The 10,303-nt window shown below is 40.9% G+C and overlaps 1 pseudogene; it reads right to left on the bottom strand.

Moving 5' to 3' along the window:
• Positions 1 to 7,246: 7,246 nt before the first annotated feature.
• LOC122477082 lies at positions 7,247 to 10,303 on the bottom strand (annotated as a pseudogene).

The raw sequence follows: 10,303 nt of genomic DNA, 5'->3' as shown, positions 1-10,303 counted from the left end.
TGTGCTGTGAGTATAGAGCCCAACACAGGGCTCGAAATCACAAGCCATGAGATCATGACCTGAGCCAAAACCAAGAGTCGAATGCTTAACCAAACGAGCCACCCAGGTGCTCCTGAGTTGTTAACTTTAGCCATTCTGACAGGCATAAAGTGGTATCTCGTTGTGGTTTTGATTTGTATTTCTCTGATGATGAGTGATGTTGAGCATCTTGTCATGTGTCTGTTAGCCATCTGGATGTCTTCTTTGAAAAAGTGCCTATTCATGTCTTCTGCCCATTTCTTTATTGGATTGTTTTTTGGGTGTTGAGTTTGATAAATTCTTTACAGATGTTGGATACTAATCGTTTATCTGATATATCATTTGCAAATATCTTCTCCCATTCTGTTGGTTGCCTTTTAATTTTGCTGATGGTTTCCTTCACTGCACAGAAGCTTTTTTATCCTGATGAGGTCCCAATAGTTCACTTTTGCTTTTATTTCCCTTGTCTCCAGAGACATGTCTAGTAAGAAGTTGCTGAGGCCAAAGTCAAAGCCTGTGTTCTCCTCTAGGATTTTAATGGTTTCCTGTCTCACATTTAGGTCTTTCACCCATGTTGAATTTATTTTTGTGTATGGTGTAAGAAAGTGGTCCAGGTTCATTCTTCTGCATGTCACTAATTTTCCCAGCAACATTTGCTGAAGATAATGTCATTTTTCCACAGGATATTCTTTCCTTCTTTGTTGAAGATTAGCTGGCCATATGTTTGTGAGTCCATTTCTGGGTTCTCTATTTTATTACATTGATATATGTGCCTGTTTTTCTACCAGTACTATACTGTCTTGATGATTACAGCTTTGCAATACAGCTCAAAGTCCGGAATTGTGATGTCTCCAGCTTTGGTTTTCTTTCTCAACATTTCTTCAGCTATTTGAAGTCTTCTGTGGATTCATACAAATTTTAGGATTGTTTGTTCTAGCTCTGTGAAGAATGCTGGTGTTATTTTGATAGGGATTGCATTGAATGTGTAGATTGCTTTGGGTAGTATCAACATTTTAACAATATTTTTTCTTCCAATCCATGAGCATAGAATGTTTTCCCAAGTGTTGTGTCTTCTTCAATTTCTTTCATAAGCTTTCTATAGTTTTCAGCATACAGACATTTTTTTTTTTACCTCTTTGGTTAGGTTTATTCCTAGGTATCTTATGGGTTTCGGTGCAATTGTAAATGGGATCAATTCCTTGAATTCTCTATCTCCTGTTCCATTATTGGTGTATAGAAATGCAAGAGATTTCTGTACGTTGATTTTATATCCTGAGACTTTGCTGAATGGATGGATCAGTTCTAACATTTCTAGCATGTGGTATTTCTGTGGTGTTGGTTGTGATCTCACCTCTTTCATTCATTATTTCATGTATTTGGGTCCTCTCTCTTTTCTTTTTCAGAGGTCTGGCTAGGGGGTTATCAGTTTTGTTTATTCTTTCAAAAATCAGCTTTTACTTTCATTGATCTACTGTGGGGTTTTTGTTTGTTTCTATATCATTTATTTCTGCTCTAATCTTTATAATTCCCCTTCTTCTGCTGGCTTTGGGCTTTATTTGTTGATCCTTCTCTAGGTATAAAGTCAGGTTGTGTATTTGGGACCTTTCTTGCTCTTGAGATAGGCCTGAATTGCAATGTACTTTCCTCTTAGGACTGTTTTTGATGCATCCCAAAGGGTTTGGACTGTCATGTTTTCATTTTCATTTGCTTCCATGTATTTTTAAATTTCTTCTTTAATTTCCTGGTTAACCTTTTCATTTTATAGGCTTTTCTTTAACCTCCATGTATTTGAGGTATTTCCAAATTTTTTCCTGTAATTGATTTCAAGTTTCATAGTGTTGTGATCTGCAAATATGTGTATTCTGCTGCTTTAGAATGAAAATTTCTGAATATATCTGTTAAGTCCATCTGGTCCAGTGTGTCCTTCAAAGCCATTGTTTCCTTGTTGATTTTCTGCTTAGACGATCTGTCCATTGTTGTAAGCGAGGTATTAAAATCTGCTACTATATGGGTATTATTATCAATGAGTTTTTTTATGTTTGTGATTAATTGATTTATATACTTGAGTGCCTCCAAGTTGGGGGAATAAATATTTATAATTATTAGATCTTCTTGTTGGATAGACCTGTAAAGTATGATATAATGCCCTTCTTCATCTCTTGTTATAGTCTTTGTTTTAAAATCTAGTTAGTCTGATTTAAGTATGGCTACTCTGGCTTTCTTTTGACCTCCACTAGCATGATAGATGGTTCTCCATTCCCTCACTTTCAATGTACAAATGTCATGTCTAAAATGAGTCTCTTGTAGCTAGTATATGGATGGATCTTTTTTTTTATCCATTCTAATATCCTATATTTTTTAATTGGGGCATTTAGTCCATTTACATTCAGAGTGATTATTCAAAGATATGAATTTAGTGCCATTGTGTTATCTGTAAATTTGGTGTTTCTGGTGATGGTCCTGTGTAGTCTTTGCTGCTTTGGTCTTCTTATTTTTCCTCCACTCAGAGAGCCACCTTAAAATTTCTTGCAAGGCTGGTTTAGTGGTCATGAACTCCTTTAGTTCTTCTTTGGGAAATTCTTTACCTGTCCTATTCTGGATGACAGTCTCACTGGTTAAAGGATTCTCGGCTGCATATTTTTCCTATTCAGCACATTGAATATTTCCTGCCATTCCTTTCTGGCCTGCCAAGTTTCAGTGGACAGGTCTGCTACTAACCTTATGTGTCTACACTTATAGGTTAAGGACCTTTGGTCCCTGGCTGCATTCAGAATTCTCTTTATCCTTGTATTTTGCAAGTTTCACTATGCTATGTCATGGTGTTGGTCTGTTTTTGTTGATTTTAAGGGAATTCTCTGTGCTTCTTGGACTTAGATGCCTGTTTCCTTCCCCAGATTAGGGAAGTTCTCAGCTATAGTTTGTTCAAATAAACCTTCTGCCCCTTTTTCTTGCTCTTCATCTTTTGGGGCTCCAATGATATAGATATTGTTTTATTTCGTAAAATCACTTAGTTCTCTAATTATCCCCTCTGTGATCTAGTAATTTCCTTTCCCTGTTTTTTTCAGCTTTATTTTCCATAATTTTATCTTCTATTTCACCTATTCTCTCCTCTGCTTCTTCAGTCCTCACTGTCACTATATCTAGTTTATTTTGCATCTCAGTTATAGCATTTTTTAATTCATCCTGACTAGTTCTTAGGTCTTTGATCTCTGCAGCAAGGGTTTCTCTGATGTCTTCTATGCTTTTTTTCTTTTTTTTTTTAATTTATTTTTGAGAGAGAGAGAGAGAAAGAGCATGAGCGGGGAGGGGCAGAGAGAGAGGGAGACCCAGAATCTGAAGCAGGCTCTAGGCTCTGAGCTGTCAGCACAGAGCCCAACATGGGGCTCAAACCCAGGAACTGTGAGATTATGACCTGAGCTGAAGTTGGATGCTTAACCAACTGAGCCACCCAGGTGCCCCTATGCTTTTTTCAAATGCAGCTAATGGTCTTATGGCTGTTGTTCTAAATTCTAATTCAGATATATTGCTTATATCTGTTTTGAGCAAATTCCTGGCTGTGATTTCTTCTTTACCTTTCTCTTTGGGAGAATTCCTCCATCTTGTAATTTTGGCTAAGTTTCTGTCTTTTGTGTGTTTTAAAAGTTTTTATGTTTCCTGTACCTGACAGTACTACTATATTAGAAAGGAGTCATACACTGTCCAGGGCTTGGCACTTCAGGAAGTGTCTCTGGTGAATGTTGTGTGCATTCTACTCTTGCGTGTGGCTTCTCTTTCCCACTGGTCAGTCCTCTAGAGCTCCTCTTTGCTTGCAGTGGTGTAGTGTTTGGACCTTTGACTAGGTGTGATTTGATTTATTTTGTTGATGTAACTCTGGGGAAAAAAAGGGGGAGACTGATACCAATAAAGTAGATAAAGAGAACAAAGGAAACCAAACAGAGAATCAAAAACTATAAATATGATTTCAAAGATAAAAAAAGGAAAAATGGGGGGGGGGAGCAGAAGAATAGAATAAATAAGGAAAAAAAAGTAATAAAAAAGTCTGATCCCCAAAAAAGAGAAAAGGAAATAAAAAATAAATAATAATAAGGAACTATGAGCTTGATTCCAAAAGAAAAAAAGAAGCAGGGGTTAGAAAAAAAGACTTGCCTGTTGGTGCCTAGGTGGTGGTGACTGTGCTGGCCTCATGGAAGAGAGGCCAGCTGTGTTGGCTCAGAGTCAGTCTTGGCCCAGTAAATAAGCAGTTGCCAGGCATGGTGGGGCAGAATTTGTTGCAAGCGGGTCCCACCTCCACTGGGGGCTGCTGTGTTGCACTCTGAAGTCCCACACTGTTGGTGTGGAGGGAGGGGAAAGGAGCCACCCCAATCTCTTATCCCCAGAATGGGGATCTCAACCCCTGCTGTCAAGAAGCCCCCATAGAATAGCAAGGGAAGTCAGCTCGCCCTGCACCAAACTCTCTTGCGGTTTTTCTTTGGCCCACAGCTGGGATTCAAAACCCAAAGTCTTAAAAGGGCCTGGCACTGCATGATCCACTGCCCTCCTCTGGAGTAGAACTTCACCCTGCTGATGAAAGGTCTTTGGCTGGCACCTTCAGGGTCTTTTGTCCTTGGGGAGGCAATAAACCCTCTTCCACAAGTACTCAAGGAAGGGGACTGTTCTGTCTCAGTGCACCCTGAAGATTGCTAAACCACATTATGCACTCTGGGGCCAGCTCCCTCCTCCCCAGGAGTGCACAGATGAGCTCCACTCCAGAAAAAGTTATGCACTTTCAAAACCTCAGAGTCCGAGCTCCAAAAGCTGTTTGCAAAAAAGAAGTGGTACACTCAGTATTTCTCTCTCCCCAGTCCGTGGTCCAGAAAGGTTTTCCTCTTGTGCTAACTCAATGCCACACGATCTCAACCCCTCTCTCTCTTTTTGTCTCCCTTGTCTCTCCATGGAAAGAGTTCCCTCCCCTCCACAGTGCAGCCATTTTTCTCTCCCCCAATTCACAACCATGCAACTCACACCTGCCAAGCTGTCTCCCTCCAACTGTGGAGATCTGTCACTACATAGATCAATTTCCTGGGTGTTCCAAGTAATCTGACCTCAATACAGCTGTGTTTAAAAGATGAGGAAAGCCCCAGGTCCCCCTATTTCTCTGCCATCCTAACTCCTCCTGGGGAGAGAGAGTCTTAAGCAGGCTCCATGCACAGTATGGAGCCCGACATGGGGCTCCATCTGATGACTGTGAGTTTATGATCTGAGCCAAAATCAAGAGTCAGATGCTTAACTGACTGTGCCACCCAGGCACCCAAGACACTGAGTAATTAAGTAGTCTAAGGTCACCCGTCCAATAAAGAACAGAGCTGTGATGGTATATCTGTTCACTTAGGCACCTGAGTGGTTTCTCTTGATCCAAACTAATTCTGCTGGTGGGTTGGACTAGTGTCTCCTCCTCCTTGTGATCCTGGATCTGTCTTCCTCAAGCCACTGCCAGCTCTTCTGAACACTGCATATGTTCTGAGGCCGATACCTTTGTGAAAAACTTTTTAACTGGGACAATTTAGAAAACCATAAAAAAAATTTTAAATGAAATGTCACACCAATTGACACCACTCCTAAAACAGCAAGACATCCTCAACTTCCTTGCTATTCAGAGATGGCTTCTTTACATATTTCTTTCCAGAAACCATTTGTGATCAGTTCTCCCAACTGAGCAGCAACAAGGACAAGATCAAAGACATACTCTATCTCATCATACAAGTAATTTATGGGATAAATTCATGGTGCCATTAAGTGCTATTTTTGTGAGCAAATATACCATAATGCTGATCTGGACATTCTGATTTACACAAGCTCCTCCAACCAAACACAGCCTAAACCAATGAAATATAATTCTACAAGGAAGTAACATTTACTTTTATGTACTTTATCATCTCCCTACAATGAAAAAAGCAATTATTTTTTTTAGATTATTTTCTTAAACCAATTCACAACTATCTCCCATTTCTTCTGGGTCTGACGTGAAGCCATCCAATTTCCCAGTCAGTGCTACTGGAGAAATACCTGGAGGGAGGAGGTAAGGAGGAAGGAGAAACAGATTTAGGATTGATTTGCTTATGGTACTGTGATAACTTCTCCTAGTAACAGGGATGAGCAAAGCAGATGGCCAAGTCTTCTCTCCCACAAAATTCACAGACAGTGAAGGTGTCACCACATGGTCTTTAAAGAACAGGGTCAAAGTATGGGGTTTGTTGTTGTTTTGAGAATGATTTCTTGTTATAATGAACCAGAAATACAAGATTCCACTGAAAACTGGAACAGTTGACAGAGTATGGTTGAACTTAGTTAAACCTCAAGGGAAATAAAAAGAGGGTCAAACAAAGCCAATGAATGGAGAATCCCAAGATTGGTTTGGGATAAACATAAGGATAACAGCATTTCAGCATGGGTATCTTCTGACCACTCCCATCAGATACCTGCCAACATTCTATCCCCTTCTCTTCTGAAACATCTGCCAAACCAAATGGCTATTTCCTCTCTAGTGTAGGTGTAAGCCATCTCAACAGTAACTCTCTGGACATGATACAAAGCAAGAGGAAAGTTTATACATCTCATTCCAGGGTAGAACATGTACATACCCGAACCAGCACAATCATTACATGGTGTCAATGTACACGGAAGTAGCTTTAATCAAACCAGAGGTACTACCTCATATAACCTGTTATGTGGCCCTGCAGCTATGTCAGTGCTCCCAATTTACTACACTAAAATACCAATGTGGAGAATTCATTTTTGAGCTCCAGATTTTCTAAACATTTCTAAGAGGTTATTAAAGATGATGTAGAACAGAACCGTTTCTCAGAAACCTAGCCATTAAGAAAGAACACTGATCGGCTCCTTCTGGGGCATTTTCATGGGGACACAGAAATGAAGAGAGGAAATGTTAGAACATCAGAGCATGTGACAGGTGAAGGCAGGCAGAGATGGGAAGAGGGTGTCCTAGCCAAAAGGACACCACATTCACATTCAAAGAAAAGTCAGAGCAATGAGGGAAAAAAAAAAACACAAGAAAACCTAAGCCAGAGCAAAAAATGGTTTCATACAACACAGTATCAAAAAAGTAAAAGGAACACACTAAAGGCACAAATTGGAGAAAGTAAGTCCATAGCCTATTGTAGTAAGTCCTTCTATCATCAATCAGGTTTCTTCTCCATCTGTTATCTCAAAGTTACTTACAGATGTGGTGACTTTTGAACAAGAGTCTCTCCCAGGAGGGTGGGCACATTTCAGTCATTGGTTTGGGGATCTTTTTGTGCCATGTAGGCATTCAACTTGGCATCCAGGTGTCCTTTCATTTTCAACATGTATGTATCCCACTGGTTGTCCAGCTGCTCCCAGGTCAGTACAGGGTGAATGAGGGTACCTCTCCCTGGCCCACAGCCTCCACCTCAGCATTCAAAGCTCCCTCTTCCCCAACTCATCATACCCTGACCTCTATAACCAATTTCACCATGACCCATAGCTCCATGCCCTAGGCCTCCTCTCCCAGGACTTCCATGACCTTGAACACCACATCTTCTTAAATCCATTTGGGGAGCTACAGCTCACCCACCTGGAGCAGGTTTTAACCTCAGAGCGACATCCCCCACCTTCCCACTAAGCAGGGTTCTGTGGCAAGTCCCCCACATAGTCCTCCTCTGGGCACGCCTCTCTGGATTATGGGCAGGCTTTGTTCTCCAATTCCTCCCCTGGCCAAGGCCCCTATATGTCGACCTAACCATGCCTGGATATTACTTTTATCCAGATGCTGATTTAAGGTCTTCTGCTTAAGTTTTTTTTAACTTTTTTAATGTTCATTTATTTTTGAGAGAGGAAAGAGAGAGAGAGCGAGAGCACATGAGTGGAGGAGGGGCAGAGAGAGAGGGAGACACAGAATCCAAAGCAGGCTCCAGGCTCTGAGCTGTCAGCACAGAGCCCGACACGGGGCTCGAACTCACGAACCATGAGACCATGACCTGAGCTGAAGTTGGACGCTTAGCAGACTGAGTCACCCAGGCGCCCCTCTGCCTAAGTTTTAATGCTGCCTGCGCAGAGGGTCTATTCTCCATCTGCTTGGCCAGTCTTCTGTTTCTGGCACTGGCTACCTGCTGTCATTGCTACATTGAAGCCCAAATATTCATTGGCATTGGCCATTTGTTCTTATTAGTAAAACTTCAAGGTTGAACAAAATAGATGTTTAAATAAAAGCTTCAGGAGCACCTGAGTGGCTCAATCAGTTAAGCTCTGACTCTTGGCTTCAGCTTAGGTCCTGACCTCATGGGTTCATGAGTTCGAGCCCCGCATCAGGCTCTGCACTGACGTTGCACAGCCTGCTTGGAATTCTGCCTGTCTCTCTGCCCCTCTCCACTTGCTCTCTCTCTCTCTCTCTCTCAAAAAAAATAAACTTAAAAAAAAACATTAAAAAATAAATACAAGCTTTATTTTAAAACATTTATTGGCATTTTCATGGCTTGCTAGACCAGGAGCTCCAGATCATGAGCTTTAAGTAAAGTGGTACACTTATTTTTTTTTTTAATATTTTTTTTTGAGAGAGAGCAAGCAGGGGAGGGACACAGAGGGGGACAGAGAATCCCCATGCAGAGCCTAACATAGGGCTCAAACTCATGAACCATGAGAGCATGAACTGAGCTGAAATCAAGAGTTATATGCTTAACCGACTGAGCTACCTAGCCCCCCTAAAGTGGTACACTTAGGTCAAGGCTGATGTGGGTTAAAGAATCCTTTGCTTCCACAAACTTGCAAGAATCAGAAACTTAGAAATGTAGCTAAATGCAGCACAGTCAAAAGTGATAACAAAGGCTCAGGTAATGACTTTTAGAGAGGTGGAAGGTATGAAAAACACAACATAAGCAGATATGATGGCAACAAAAGAAAATGTAGTTTCAAAGACAGACAAATAAAGCCAAAACCTTGGGGGAACCTGACGGTTCATTTTAAGGGCAAATATAAGGAAGGACTACAGCACCTTCAAAGCCCATGGAAATACTACGCTGGTATAAATTATAGGAGTGTATCATACTTTCTTATGTATTTGTTCACTGAGTAACATGTAAATGTGGAGAATCAGTGTATCATACCCTAAGAGATAAGGAGAAGCACATATGCTTCAGAGAAGGCAAAAATAAACATCAAGTAAATCTTTTAGTGGTCTAACATCAACTTAAAATCATTGGTTAAAGACACTCGATAAATAGAGCTCTTGGAGATAGAAACTGCTTTTAAGTACCTTAACTTTTCTTCTTAGTCTCAAATGATTACATTTCCTGACTCCAAGTGATTACTTCTGAGAAAATCAGATTACTTTAGGGGTGCCTGGGTGGCTCAGTCAGTTGAGTGGCCAACTTCAGCTCAGGTCATGGTCTCATGGTTCGTGAGTTCGAGCCCCGTGTCGGGCTCTGTGCTGACAGCTCAGAGCCTGGAGCCTGCTTTGGATTCTGTCTCCCTCTCTCTGCCCTCACCTGCTTGCACTCTCTCTCTCTCTCTCTCTCTCAAAAATGAATAAATGTTATGTAAAACATTTTTTAAAAAGACACCAAGTTTGCTGTAATTTGTTACAGCAACAAGAGGAAACTAACAGTCACCCAGGTGGTAAGTGGCAGAACTGGGATTTTGCAAATAGGTCCTGTGGGCTCCAAATCCAGTGCTCTTCCCATCACAATGGGGATGTGATGTTAAAGAAATGGTGGATGGAAAAGTGTAAGGTAAAAAGCTGCAAGAAGCAAGAAGAGGTGAGGAAAGTTGATCCTGGGGTCTATCTACTTTCCCCAAAACAACCTCTTCCACAAGACCAGATGTTTTTCAATTAAGTTATTTGGATTAAAAATATTCTTTCCAAATAATTGCAAATACTTCTGGCCATATTTAAAGGTCATTGGCATTTCAGGATGGATGGAGTTAATCTCGGTTTTTCCCCTATTACTTGGTGATAAACACTGCGATGAAGAAATAAAAAGTTTTGATTGGGTGAGTTGAATGAAGCAAGTAATGTTGAAGTAATGACAGCCCTTCAGTTTATCAACAGGTCTGAGAGCGTGGGGCAGGGTGCTAACAATGAAAAGCTGGGGGCCACTTGAGGGCAATAGATACATTATGTGAAAGACTACACAACCTATTTCAAATTTTTCTAGAGAGGAGACTGCAAGGGGGCTCTCACATTTCTTAAATTGTATGAGATCCTATTTATAGCAGCATCTTCACTTAAACTTTGTCCTTGAGTCTTGCCTTTCATCCCTCACTTGTAATTCAT

Source organism: Prionailurus bengalensis, chromosome X (genome assembly GCF_016509475.1).
Source record: "Prionailurus bengalensis isolate Pbe53 chromosome X, Fcat_Pben_1.1_paternal_pri, whole genome shotgun sequence".
NCBI classification, from domain to species: Eukaryota; Metazoa; Chordata; class Mammalia; order Carnivora; family Felidae; genus Prionailurus; species Prionailurus bengalensis.
Note: the sequence above shows the minus strand (reverse complement) of the source record. Positions and strands in the feature narration are given on the sequence as shown.